Source organism: Meleagris gallopavo, chromosome 4 (assembly GCF_905368555.1).
Source record: "Meleagris gallopavo chromosome 4, MGAL_WU_HG_1.1, whole genome shotgun sequence".
In the NCBI taxonomy this organism is placed as follows: Eukaryota; Metazoa; Chordata; class Aves; order Galliformes; family Phasianidae; genus Meleagris; species Meleagris gallopavo.
In genome coordinates, this window is record NC_139407.1 from 35,352,970 (window position 1) to 35,365,916 (window position 12,947).

Genomic DNA, 12,947 nt, shown 5'->3' on the forward strand with positions numbered 1-12,947 from the left:
GTGAAGTTTCAGTGAGTTTTGCAATCCTTGAAACTAGTTTTTCTAGAAGCATAAACAAGAGAACCATGTGAACATTAAAAATAATCAAGAATAGAATTAAAATATCTTAAGTGCTTTTCCAATTCTTTTGTTGCTCAGACTGAACTTATCATAAAGCAGTGTTTTACATTGAAGAAGCAAACACAAATGTATTGAGTGAAAAATCATGTCATATAAATACCACAGTGAATTAGGTATCTTTTGCATGTTTTGAAACTATTACAACTATGAGTCCATTTTTCCCACCAGTTTAATCTAGATTTCTTCCTATTTCACTTCTGGGAAGTCTGCTGCTGAATGCCAATAAAATGTGCAAACCAAAATGTTACTGTACTTTCAATTTTCATTCATGAGATATGTACTAGCCTCAAAATGCCAAATATTCTCAAGGCACTTGCCACTGGATTTCACTGCCTTGGCTAGTCACATTGTGATAATTCCAGCCTCCATGGACTGATCTCACTGTGTTGATAGAAAGCCATAACACAGTTTCCCCTTCTCTCTGGTCCAAACTTGGTTTTCTGATTCATACACACAGTTTGCAAAGCTATACATACCAAATGACCATGCCAAGAAGTCTGGCCCTCATGATTGAGGAGAGGAAGGTCCTACTTGCTAATACAACCTGTAGGAATTGGTCCCACATGGGAAGGAAGCTACTATATGTTTTTAGCTCGTATCAGTGAATTAAAAATAGTTCAATAGCATTAAATTTTGCACATAATACATTCTTCACTGGTCTAAAAGGAGCTTTCTTTCAGCCTCAGTTTGGGAGAACATCTGGATGAAAAACAACTTTCTTACAGGTGGATTTGCTCTTAATTTTCCAGGGAGAATATATTACTGCTGCTCTTGTAAATGTGTAGTCTATTACAGCAGGTAATGAAAAATCCATCTGTCCGCAGTAGTAATCTCCAGTGAAAGCAGTCTTGTGTAAAAGTTCCTACTCTCCCACTGGATGCAATAATAAAAAAATATAAAGCAGAAGGAATATGATTCCTAAATATTTATTGATTATCCAAAATAAAGGGAGTCAGAGGGACCAAATGCACTCTACAGAAGCAGATCACTCATTTAAATGAGGTATTCTGCTAAAAGACAATTGCTCATTTTTCAGAGGATTTCACAGCAGCTTAACTGTAATGTCCAATCTAATGTTTATGAACTAACAGTCGGCAGTCATCTCTTAAATATCCATTATAAGTGTATGGCTGTTGGTTGTATGCTGACAAGCCAGTTAAAGGGATCAGCCTGACTTTACAATGAATACAATGCCTGTATTCAAAAAGTACATAAAAGTAGAAAAGTAAATTGTATTCTTATGTTATCAAAAGATAATTCTTAGTTAAGATTTATTTGTAAAAAAAAAAAACAAATAAAAATAAAATAAAATAATTAACAACCTATTTAGTCCTACTCAGAAAGCAATAGAATGAATATTCTCACACCAAGCAAGCTCTCAATTATAATGATAGTAATTGGCTCATGAAGCCATCTTGGCAGACAAAAGTCCTAAAACAATGAAAAACCAAAATATATTAAGAAAGTACTAGGTAATTATATAGCCTTCACCTCTTGAAAGAAAGGGAAAAAAAAAAACAACAACCTAGTTTATCATTTCCACTGGACTCACCTTATACTTTGACTTCAGAATTAGGTTATACACACTGTATTTTACTCTAAACTGTTTTAAACCAGTTGCATACCTACAGAAGAGGACCATAAGACAAATCTAAAAATTAAAAGCTTTTGATGTAAGTTTAATGGTGATCTTGTTGTCTTTTTCTTTTTCTTTTTTTTTATTTTTATTTTTAGTTTTTTTCCCCTTTTCTATCATCTCCCTCCTTTCTTTTTCAAGTACTGTTGTATCCATCATTACCTGGATGAAACTTCTATGAACCTTTCAAGTATGAAATTGGAGCCAGTGTGCACTAAGTCTGTGCTTAGAGCCAAAGCTAATTTAGCTACAGCAAAGAGACAATGCTGGCTGCTGGTGAACAGAACTGGCTAAGTTCCACCATTAATATCTCCCTGCATGGTATGCTGAAGGATAAATTCAGAGCCAATTTTAACTATGATGGTAATCTGAGAAATACTGTGGGACAAAAATTAGATAATGAGAAATCTTCTCTTGTCTTTGCACACAAAAGGGAAAGTCTGCTAGTTTTCTCTTGCAAACACATAAATTCCTGAAAAATATATTTGCATGGGCCATGATGAGAATGACATCCAAGAGATCTGGAAAATGCCAACAGCACTTCTTTACATCTGAAAGTAACTGAGATAAGTAGAGCTGTAGCAAAGAAATAAGATATGTCAAAAAATATGGGAACTCCATGTTTGGGAAGCCAAATAACTAAAGTAGTTCTAGAGATCAAAATGAATTGATTCTGTAATACTATTTCTGCAGAGCTAATTTTTGTACTCTTGGTCCAGTTGTGAAGCAATGACAGAAAAACAATTTGGTCAACAACTGCAGTTCATAGACAAAACTTGAGCAAATGAAGAAAAAGTTAAGTTCGACAGTGTTGTCATTTACATTGTGCTGAGTCTTGTGTTTAACTGATTTAACATAAAATCAAAACATGCACTACAAAGAAAAAAAATGAATGACAATGAGATAATCACTGGATCACTACTGAGAAGAAAGATGAGGAAAAAAAGGTAGGCAAAGCCTCTAGCGAGGAGAAATTATCAGTGGGAAATATGAATTGATCTTGTTATATTAGAAGAAGTATTCTGCAGACTTCAGATGCAGCACTACTGTAAATCTGCATAGACAGCAATATAACAATAAAACTATTACAAGTTAAGTCTTTATACTAAAGTATCATGCAGTTTCCCCGAAAGAGTTTTGTGGCTCCATCTAGAAATGTTTCACATACAGTTTTTGGATAAAATTCTGAAAGAATATTAAATATTCACAAGGCTTTTGATGACTGATAAGCAGACAGTTACTTCACAATACATACATTTTGCATCACTAAAGAGTCTTTCCATTTTTTCCCCCCTAACATTAATGCCCTTTTTTGTGTTTTCATGAATGAAAAGCAAAATACTGAAGTCAGTTGTAAGTGTAGGGGTATTCTAAAGGTCATTCAGAACTTGAAATCAAGTTCGGGATTCAGAAATAGCAGCTGAAGACTAAATATTCAGATGATGCAGTTAATAAATTCTCTTCCTTCTACCAACAATGCAATATACAAGAAACACACATCTGTTTATCTTGTGCTCATATTCTGTAAGATGCTCAACAGTATTCTGTACTACAAATGTCATGAGATCATTCTTCTATAATTAGATGTAAATCGTACTCTTGGCCTCTCTAGGAACTGTTCAACTCTAGTGAGAAACTTTGGAAATATACCAAAGTTATTTAAAGTGACATGTTAGCAACATGAAATAAAGAAAAAGGTTTTATTTTCTTTCCACACACACATTACAGTAAACATATTTAACAGTGAAGAGTCACCACAGATTTTTTAAATAGGCTTGTGGCTTTAAACTTGAAACCTTACCATCTGTTCTACACTAATTAAGGATGCAAAGAGAACATGTTTCACAGTTACATCAGCACATAGTAAGATTAAACTGTTTAAATGACTAGGTAAAAGCTTTCCATGCTCGCATAACAATATTTCCAGCAGTGTTTCCCATGTTCATGACTTAAATAAGGAAAAATTATACCTTAGATATCATGAAAGCTTAACAACTCCTAAATACTTACTTGTATCTGCTATTAAATACAATGATATGTAAGCTTAAGACTGCAATACCCACAGCAGTCATTTTCAAATCAAATCCAAATGTTAAATATGCCTTTATAGTTATTCATTTGCTTAGACTCAGTCTCTGTGGATGCATTCCGAGCCATTTTCTATATAAGGAACACTGCAAACGCTGAGGCGGTGTTCTGAAAGGTAAGGCTGGGGACATTTGACTGTTACACCTAAACCATTGTCTGGAGTTGAGCAGTAACTTCACTGCTGAGTCTGAAGGGTATTTTTCAATTTTAAACAATACTGACTACAATCTAAAACTATTTATTCACAAAAAGTTTTTAGATCTGTGTTTGATATTAAATAGATGGAACAGTTTATACTATTTTCAAATTTCCTAACTTAACTGCGGTTGTGTCAGTTTGTTCTTCTGAATCCAGGAAATTTAACAGGTCAGAAAATGACACCTAGCTGGTGATAGTCATAAAATGAGATATTCATTTTTGAAGAGTAAAATTGAGTATGTCTGAAGCTGAAGAAAATCAAAATGCGGAACATAACAAATGAAATGTAAACAGAGAAATTAAAGAAGTAATCAAAAGAACAGAAATTTATACATGTGAAATGCAGTCTGATTGAAATGCAAAGGATGGGATTGCAAAACTGTAAGAGAAAAAGGAGGCAAACACAAGAATTTCTTGTCTTTTATTGAAGATGAGATTCTGCATCTTCTGCAGCAAAGCATTACTGTGTTTCTTAGGCTTCCACAGACTGTTATAGTTTCAGATTAAATAAGGGACCAGTTATGGCTTCTTTCTGATTTGTAAGCTGTATAGAATCATCTAGACTTCTGACTATAAAACAATAATTAGATATGTAGATGATTAGTAGAGATGAAAAAATAATTCTTGAAATTACTCCTGAAAGCATACACTGCATAACCTTGCATTCAATGTTAAATATACTGTATTGGAGTTGCAGGGAGTTTTCATGTTCTGATGCTAATTTCTTCAGATTTTGTAACAACATATTGTTTTAAAAACGTAACTTGTCTATAAAAACAAAAACCACAGTCTTCAGAATAAAGTCATACCCACTCCTTTCTCAATCTTTGGTAAGTTTTGTACCAACACTGCTCCTACATTTTACCATACTTACAACCAAACACAATCAAACACAATCAGACATTCTCCTTGCAGAGAATGTGTACATTTCTGTTTTCAATCTCTGTATTTTCCCCAAACTAACTTGGACAGAGCACGTAGTTGTGCAGGCCTGTTATTATGTGTGATCACAAAAGCTGAACCATCATGATTATTCACTCACTTAATGCTAGCCTGCTGCAGTTACAAAATGTGATTTAACTTAGTCATCTCCCATGGACTCTATAGCACTGTATTTAATGCTGAGGTGAAACATTTATAAACCCTTGGACACGGGCAGCGGGGGTTGCTGATAGCACAGCTCGCAGTGCAGTCCTTGATAAGGAACGTGGCTGTACACCTCACCTTACTGACTCAGTTGCTACCATCATTTGAGGAACATCGAAAAATATTCTTCTGAAATGACTTGTGAAAAGGTTTGAGTGAGACCATCTGGCACCTGAATCAAATGGGGCAACCAGAGGTATTCTGCTCGCTTTTGTTCTGGGAGCGGCAGAGACATCTCCCCCCAGCGGGGTGGTTCCAGCTCTGCAGCCGATCGGAGCAGCTGCCCACAGGGCTGCGGTGGTGCGTTTCATAGAACTACTCATGTTGGAAGGAACCTTGAAGACCTTTTCTCCAGCAGGTCTGCTCCAAAGCCTCCTGTAAGAGGAGAAAGACTCAGGAATAACTCACCAAAAGCACCCGACGACAAGCAGCAACAGGCTTTAAGCGCAATTATCGCCGCAGCGCCCAACCTATCGCCCAGCTGAGACAAGGCTCAGGGCAGGCTACCATTTCCTTCGGGAAGTTTCCCTGCGCGGCGGTGCTTACCGCCGGTGCGCGCGATGCTGAGCGCGAGGCGGTGCTTCCCGCCGGTGCGCGCGATGCTGAGCGCGAGGCGGTGCTTCCCGCCGGTGCGCGCGATGCTGAGCGCGAGGCGGTGCTTTCGCGCTTCCTTCCCAACCGGCCGCGCGGTTCGGAGCTTGCTCTCAGGTCAGTGGGCTTCAGCCATCACGTGGCGGCGTATCCTTCTCAGAGATTAACAGTAGGTTCGGTTTTACCTTGCCTTTGTCGTTGTAAGTTGGTGATGTTGTTCGTTGTAAGATGCTGTGAGCATCTCCCCCTACCACCTATGATTGCTTTGCTGTGTGTCCCTGACTGGCCGGTGCTCACGCAGCCACTCTGGGCTGGCAGGGGAGGGTTAGTATTGCTGCTCGTCCTCGTTAGTCTCTTTTTGTTTAATAAATTGGCAGCAGGGTGCTAGGGAAACAAATTGCAACTACTAATGCGTGTTTCTGCTGTATAAGAAAACAAATTCATGATTCTGTTTTCACTGGAGCTCAAAGTCCCTTAAGGGAGTGGGATGGGTTTAAAGGAGCTATTAAAATTATTGCTGGGAAACGAGATTTGATTAAAAAAGCAGCAGTGAAGTTGCTTAACAAAAGCATTCTAGTGAAATAATGATGTTTTGGGTCATTACTTGAGTTCCACGTCCTTCTTTATTGAAAATATAATATTTCTGGCAGTTATTAAAAGAAAAAAATTCCAGGTGGTTACTTAATATTTGAACAACAATGGCAGGTTGCTACAAAGTAAAACAATGATCTTCCCATTTAGTAAATACATGTTCTTCCCCTAACATGAAAGGAAATGACCATCACAAAATAGAGCTGCATTGTTTATATATATATATATATATATATATATATGAATAAAAGTTTCACACTGTGCAACTCAGGAACTTGAGAAATGCTCATTGTTTTCTCTCTGTTTCATTCCAAAGGCTTCTCAGTCAGACTCTTAGTGATGTGTGTTGTTAGGTGTCGTTACGTGACTACATGCAATATTCTGGTACTTCCTGGCTGCTATTAGGATTTACTTAATAAATGTGCAAAGAGACAAAAGAAATGCTGGTAGTGTTACCATGATTGCTGCACAAGTCATCTGAGTCTCCAGCAAGGCAGTCTTTCATAATTAATGATATGAAAAGATGAGAAGACTCAGGGTGCAAGGTGGCTTTCTAGTCTTTTTTTTTTTCCATGTGTGAATTGGTAGTAGTCATGTTTATACATCTTGAACTACAGGTGGGCAGTCATCATTGTAGTTTCTCCTGCCAGTTTTCAGAATTGTCATCCTGAAATGCTGTAAAATGAAAGCACTGAAAGTTCTTAAAAGCTATGACTATGGGGAATGGAAGTCTCTGGGATAGTAGTACATCTGGTGATCAGGCAAATAGCAGCTTCGGTTGGTTGTTTCCTTTTATTGTTCTTAGCTTTTTTTATACTTGGGCACAAGACATCTCTTCCTAGAACTGTGTCCTAAAGTCCACGTGTGAACGCTTGGTATACATGCTGAATGTCTATGCTCTGTGATCCTATAATATCAGGACTGAAATAAGCCAGCTTTTTTTTTTTTTTTTTGGACTGATGCTGTAGCAATTGGACAGATCAGTATAGTGGGAAAAGTTGTTTCACCAGAGGTGTAATGACAGAAGGACCAGCACAATAGAAAGGTGCTATAAAGGAAGGGAAGAAGATTGCTCACCTGTATCAGATTTCAGGTTCACAGGGGAAAGCTCCACCAAGGAGAGATCTCCAACCAGAGATCCAGTGGCAGTCAGCCCTTCAATGAGTTCTAAGAGAGGTGCAGCCAGGCTCCACGCCTTCTGGTCACACAGCTGAATTGCCTTCACCTGTGCTCCCAGGGCTGACCAGGTCCTTTCCCCAAGTGCTCAATCAATGGGTCAGGCCATGACTCAACAGTTACCACACAGATGCTAAATCCATATTTAGCAGGGATTGGTAATAGTGCCTGTAAGGGAACTAAAATGCCAAGTCAGTCATTGTCTATAGATAACTTACTGGCAAGCTGTTGGAGGTGACAGCCTGTAGTACCACTTGACCCTCATAGAGCTGGTATTAGTTCTAATTAGATACAAGTGGTAATGCAAGCTAAGTAAGGAGTAGGGAGATCATCTCCGTTCTGTTCCTCCAAAATTGATTGTGAATTGTGCGATGCAAATATTTTGTATGCTCATCTTTATTTCTACTGAATAAAGAAATCTTTTGTTAGAGGGAGAAAAGTATGGATAGGACAAACACCTGAAAGTAGGAAGTGGGGTTTATGTCCCTGGTTTGCATACCACAGACCAAGGAACTGAAAGTTATTCAAGTCTTAGGTCACTCTGTTTTTAATAGAAAATAATAATAATAAAAGTCCATGATATGGAATTAGAAAAACTCTAGCTCAGAATTTTGAACAAATGCAAACTGTGACTCAGGTGTCAGGGAAACTTTCATGGGTAGTTTAGAAATCATTTATTATGATTTAAACCAGCGGGCAACTAAATGCCTCACAGTCATTTGTTTGCTCATCCCTCTCACCCAAATTGAAAGTGGGAGAGAACAGGAAGTAAAATAGAACCTGTAGATCAAGATAGAAACTATTTAGTAAGGAAGAACAGAAAAATGAAAACAAAAATCTAATGATAATAATGTGTATACATATCTATATGTATCTCTATATGTCCACAATGCAAATAATTACCACACAGAAACAATACAATGGCCCACAAATAAAACAAGATCTCACCTCAGCAATCCCAAAGCAGTGGCTGCTCGCAGCTTTATGACTTTCTGCTCGATGTCAGGTGGTATGGAATAAACTTTAGCCTAATTTAGGCCTCCTGTTCTGGCTCTATCCTATCCCTACTGCAGACCGATGAAGGTGGTAACTGTTCCCAGGTGTGCTCAAATCATTCAGTAACAACCAAGATTCTGGTTTGCTATTAACATTGTTTTGGCTGAAACCAGGACATCTGTAAACAAGCATAAAATTGTTTATAGGGCAAATAACTGTGTCTTTCATATGATAAGTTATCTATCATAAAATACTGTTATTGTCTTCATAAAGGAAAGTCTCAGCTAAACTGGTTATGTTTGTGTAATTAATGCTTGTAGCATCAACTATTAGAGCCTCAATTCTAATACTTGAATTAAATTGGCTTTATATTATTACATTCCCTTTCAGATGTAGCAAATTTGCTGATGTTTTATTATGCTGATAATTTGTTATGATCAGATCCAACTTTTTTCACAAATCTGAATGAATGTTTCCTAGCTTTTTAGTTTATATGATAGATGAGTATATTTCAATTTTTCTCCTTTGTCTGTTGCAGCCTACTTTTTTAACAAATGCGTATCATTATTAGTAATATTAAAAATTACATAAACTAGAACGTTAAAGTGCAATATCTCTTACTTCCATTAGGTATTAAAAATGTGTTTCATAGAAAATTTGGTTTGTTTTGTCCTCCAGTAAGCTTACCTATAAATGATTGAGCAGTGGTAATACTTGTATAAACTCCTTCCCTTAAGGGAACCTGAGCTCCTCAATGTGGAAGTTGTGCAACTCCCTGAAATGTTCTGACTTTTAATCTCTGTGTGCATTTAAGTTCTAGTGTTTCATAACAATAGTGGAGATATGTTAGGAGAAAGGAGTTTAAAGTCAAGTTAAAAAAAAGGTGGATTCATGGTTCATTGATAACTTATCATGGGATCAGTAAACTTAACTATTTAGTTTCAGTTTCTTAACTCTGTTGCTTCAGAGACTTTCATTTTATTTTTTGTTGAGGAGCTAATACAGCATTCACAGATTTGTTATGTGAAAAATATGCTCCCTTCACAGATAGCAAATGCTTATAGGCTAAATTCATATACATGTTCTTATTATGAATGTGTTTTTTTTAATAAACCTTTTATATTTATCCAAGAATATGGAAGAGTTGCATGAAATGAAAACTATAAAAAAATTAATCGGTTCATCTATCCTTGTCTATATTGTGAGGAAAGCCTGTAGCACTGTAATTATTTCATGCATAAAAATCTTGCATTCAGATAATTACACACTTATTCAACCCTAGTATAATGCATAAGACTATCACAATTAAATTATAGGAATAGATTAAATACAAAATGTAAACTTCTAAAATATTTGGCTATTTCTATATAGGACATTATTTTATTCATCTGAAAGCATAATAAAACTTCAACTTCTCCTTTACAAATGCATCTGCATAATTGCTTACTGCTATTAAATATATTTCTTCCACAGAGCTAATGATTCTAGAATGCCCATACAATAAAGCATTTTCACAGTTTAAAAGAAGGTTGGAAGAAAATTCTACATGGTCTTCCTCCTATTCTGAACTCTGACAGGGTTTAGACAGTTCCTTTTAGGATCAGTAGGTAAATTAGAAATATGCCCCATGGACCGCTATTTACACAGTCTTTTACTCAAATTGGCACTGATTTTCCCACAAAGAAGCCATTTATTTAATTATTTTTCAATTCTGTGCTCTTAATTTGTCCCCTCTTACTACTACTGCTTATTATTAAGTCTGGAATATATCTTTACATTAGGCACAGAGTGCAATAAGATGAACATACATAATTTCTTTTCTAATTAACTTGTTAGTTGTAATGGGAATATTTATGAACTAATTACAAGGGTAATATGTAGTTTGTTTTTTTTTTTAATTTCTTATTAAGAAAGAATAATCCTTCAAGAAGTGGAAGTACAACACACAGTTCTAGCTTAGACCTAGTGACATGCTTCACTTTGTACTCCTATGTTATTTATTTGAGGTAGTTATTCATATTGTTTAGAGTATGTTGCTTTCTGTATAATGAGCTCCAGTATACAATTTAGCATTTTTCTTAGATTCAGGTTTTGAATTCAACATATACTGTAAGGGAAAGAATATATTGTAGGAATGGTAGATGTAGAGGAAGGAAATTAAAACTAACTTCAAAAATTGCAGCATGATCATTAACTAGTCATTACATTTTGTAATGTGAGATATACAGGGGTTCCTTCCTTTGCTGGTACATTGCAATGCGACAACAACCTCTGTGTTCCTGTTTTTCACTAAGCTGACAGCACATTTTGCCATTATGTTCTTTTTTCTTGGAATCTAAAAGGATTTTCATAGCTAGCCTTAAGTTTCCTTAAGTACCTCTCTTTGGTTACATTTCCTTTAATTTTATTTTTTCATTTACTGTCTATCATTGTTACCAGATTACATGTGTTCTTTCCATTCATAGTGAGAAAGAAAAAGGAATTCTGTTCAAATATCTCAAATTTGAAATTAAGGACAACTAAGACTTCTATGTATCTTAATTAAGAAGAGAGAAATTATGGAGAGAGAAAAGCAGTTAGCAGCAGACTAAGCTGTCTGTGGTAAAGTCAGTAGTTTAATAATACATTCAGTGAATTTATTCTTTTTTCTTGGAACAATGTGAAACAAACAGAATTGTTCAATAAAGTTTCAGTGTAGGCACGTAGCACAAAGTATCTATTAACCTGTGTAATGAAACAAGGCAGATTTTGTTGAAAAAGTTTGTGTTCCTGTTGAAATTGAACATTCTTTCACAACAGTTTCTAGTTGTCACATCTGAGATGCTAACGTGGCAGTGAAAATTGAATGAAGTATTTCCCTGGTTTTGCAAGGGTGTTTGTTCCATTCTTTTCCCCTGAGCACTGTTAAGCTCAGTCAAATGGCTAAAATTATTGAGCTTATTTCTCGACACATCAGCAAAACCTCTGGCACCAAGGCTTGTAATAATGACCCCCCTATTTACTGAGGTATCCATAATTTCTGTTGAAATGTCTCAGAAGACTTAATTTCTACTGAATAGAAGCATGTATTTCATTTTAATTTCTCATTAAAGATCAATGCATCTAACTGAATATAAAGTTTCCTTTCTCTAAATCTAGTGTAAGCCCTATTTCAAGGACTTAAGTGAACTAAAGAAATGCCTGGGACCCTGTTTGTCCCTTTATTTAGAATAAGCTTCACCTTCAAAACGTACAGTATGTATGAGCCCAATCCTGGTGGGAAAAGTAGTTTAAAATCAGAAGCATAACATGGAGTTTCATAATATTACTGAGTCTTTCAGTTGACTGTATTGTTCTTTTGATCATGTTATTTCCTTCTGTATGCATTCTAAAATGTTCTAGAAATTAACCAATAATATGTCAATGTTTGTCTCTTGAATCTTCCAGTTGTTTGAAAACTAAATCTTGTCTTATTTGAACTCTATCCAAAACTGTCCTAGCACTCTTTTAATTAAACACAGAAGCCAAAACAGAATTCATATTTAAATACAAAATGGACATAAAATACAACTTCTGTAATTAGTGCTTCTAGACTACTAGTGCTAGCCCTACAACAGAAGGTAGTGGTGACATAAATTGAATGTAATAACAGGAAGAAAGTGTGAGATAGGCACCTTGTCTGTTATTTGTCAGCCTTGTACGTATGTCTTTATTTGACTTGATTTGGTGGGCAGCTGTATATATGAACAAGGAAACACAGCACACGGCAAAATGCAACTGCAAAGTGCGTGTAATTATCCGTAAGGAAGGATAGGTGGTCTTCTGTTATAGTAATCAATGGACATGCCTTATTACATTAGCAGTACTTAAATGTAGTTATAAGCTTTCCAAGATTTGAGTAGAGTTTTCTCTATATCTTTTGGTATCAACCAACTATCAGACAGAATGTGTTCTATGCATATTTGTAAGTCAAAAACACTAAGTAGGGTAGATTATTTTAACTTCTCATTGTGTAAATGAGAAGTTTCAGCTGAATTGTTTTCACCAGTTAAATATTGTTTAATTAAAGCAATGTGTTTCATGACCTGATTTCAGCTGAAACAGTTTTAAGAGCATACTGATGTTTTGGGTTCTGCTGAATGATGCCTGGACAGGTTGCTCAGCAGGAAAGAGCTGCTGTCCTTGTGGTGTGGCAGCAGGGAGCACAGCGGAGTCAGGTGGGCTGAACTAGGCAATGCTGCGACATCATGTGGAAGGCTACAAAGCTGTGGGGACATGGCTGAGGAGCGGCTGTCAGTTTACAGTGGTACCTTGCATTGGTGGGGGGCAGTTGTATTGTTAGCTGGGCGTTGGCCAGCCCACGGTGGCTAATTGCGTTGTATATGTTATTGTGCATCTCTTTTGACTTTCCTCTTTTGTCTTAGTA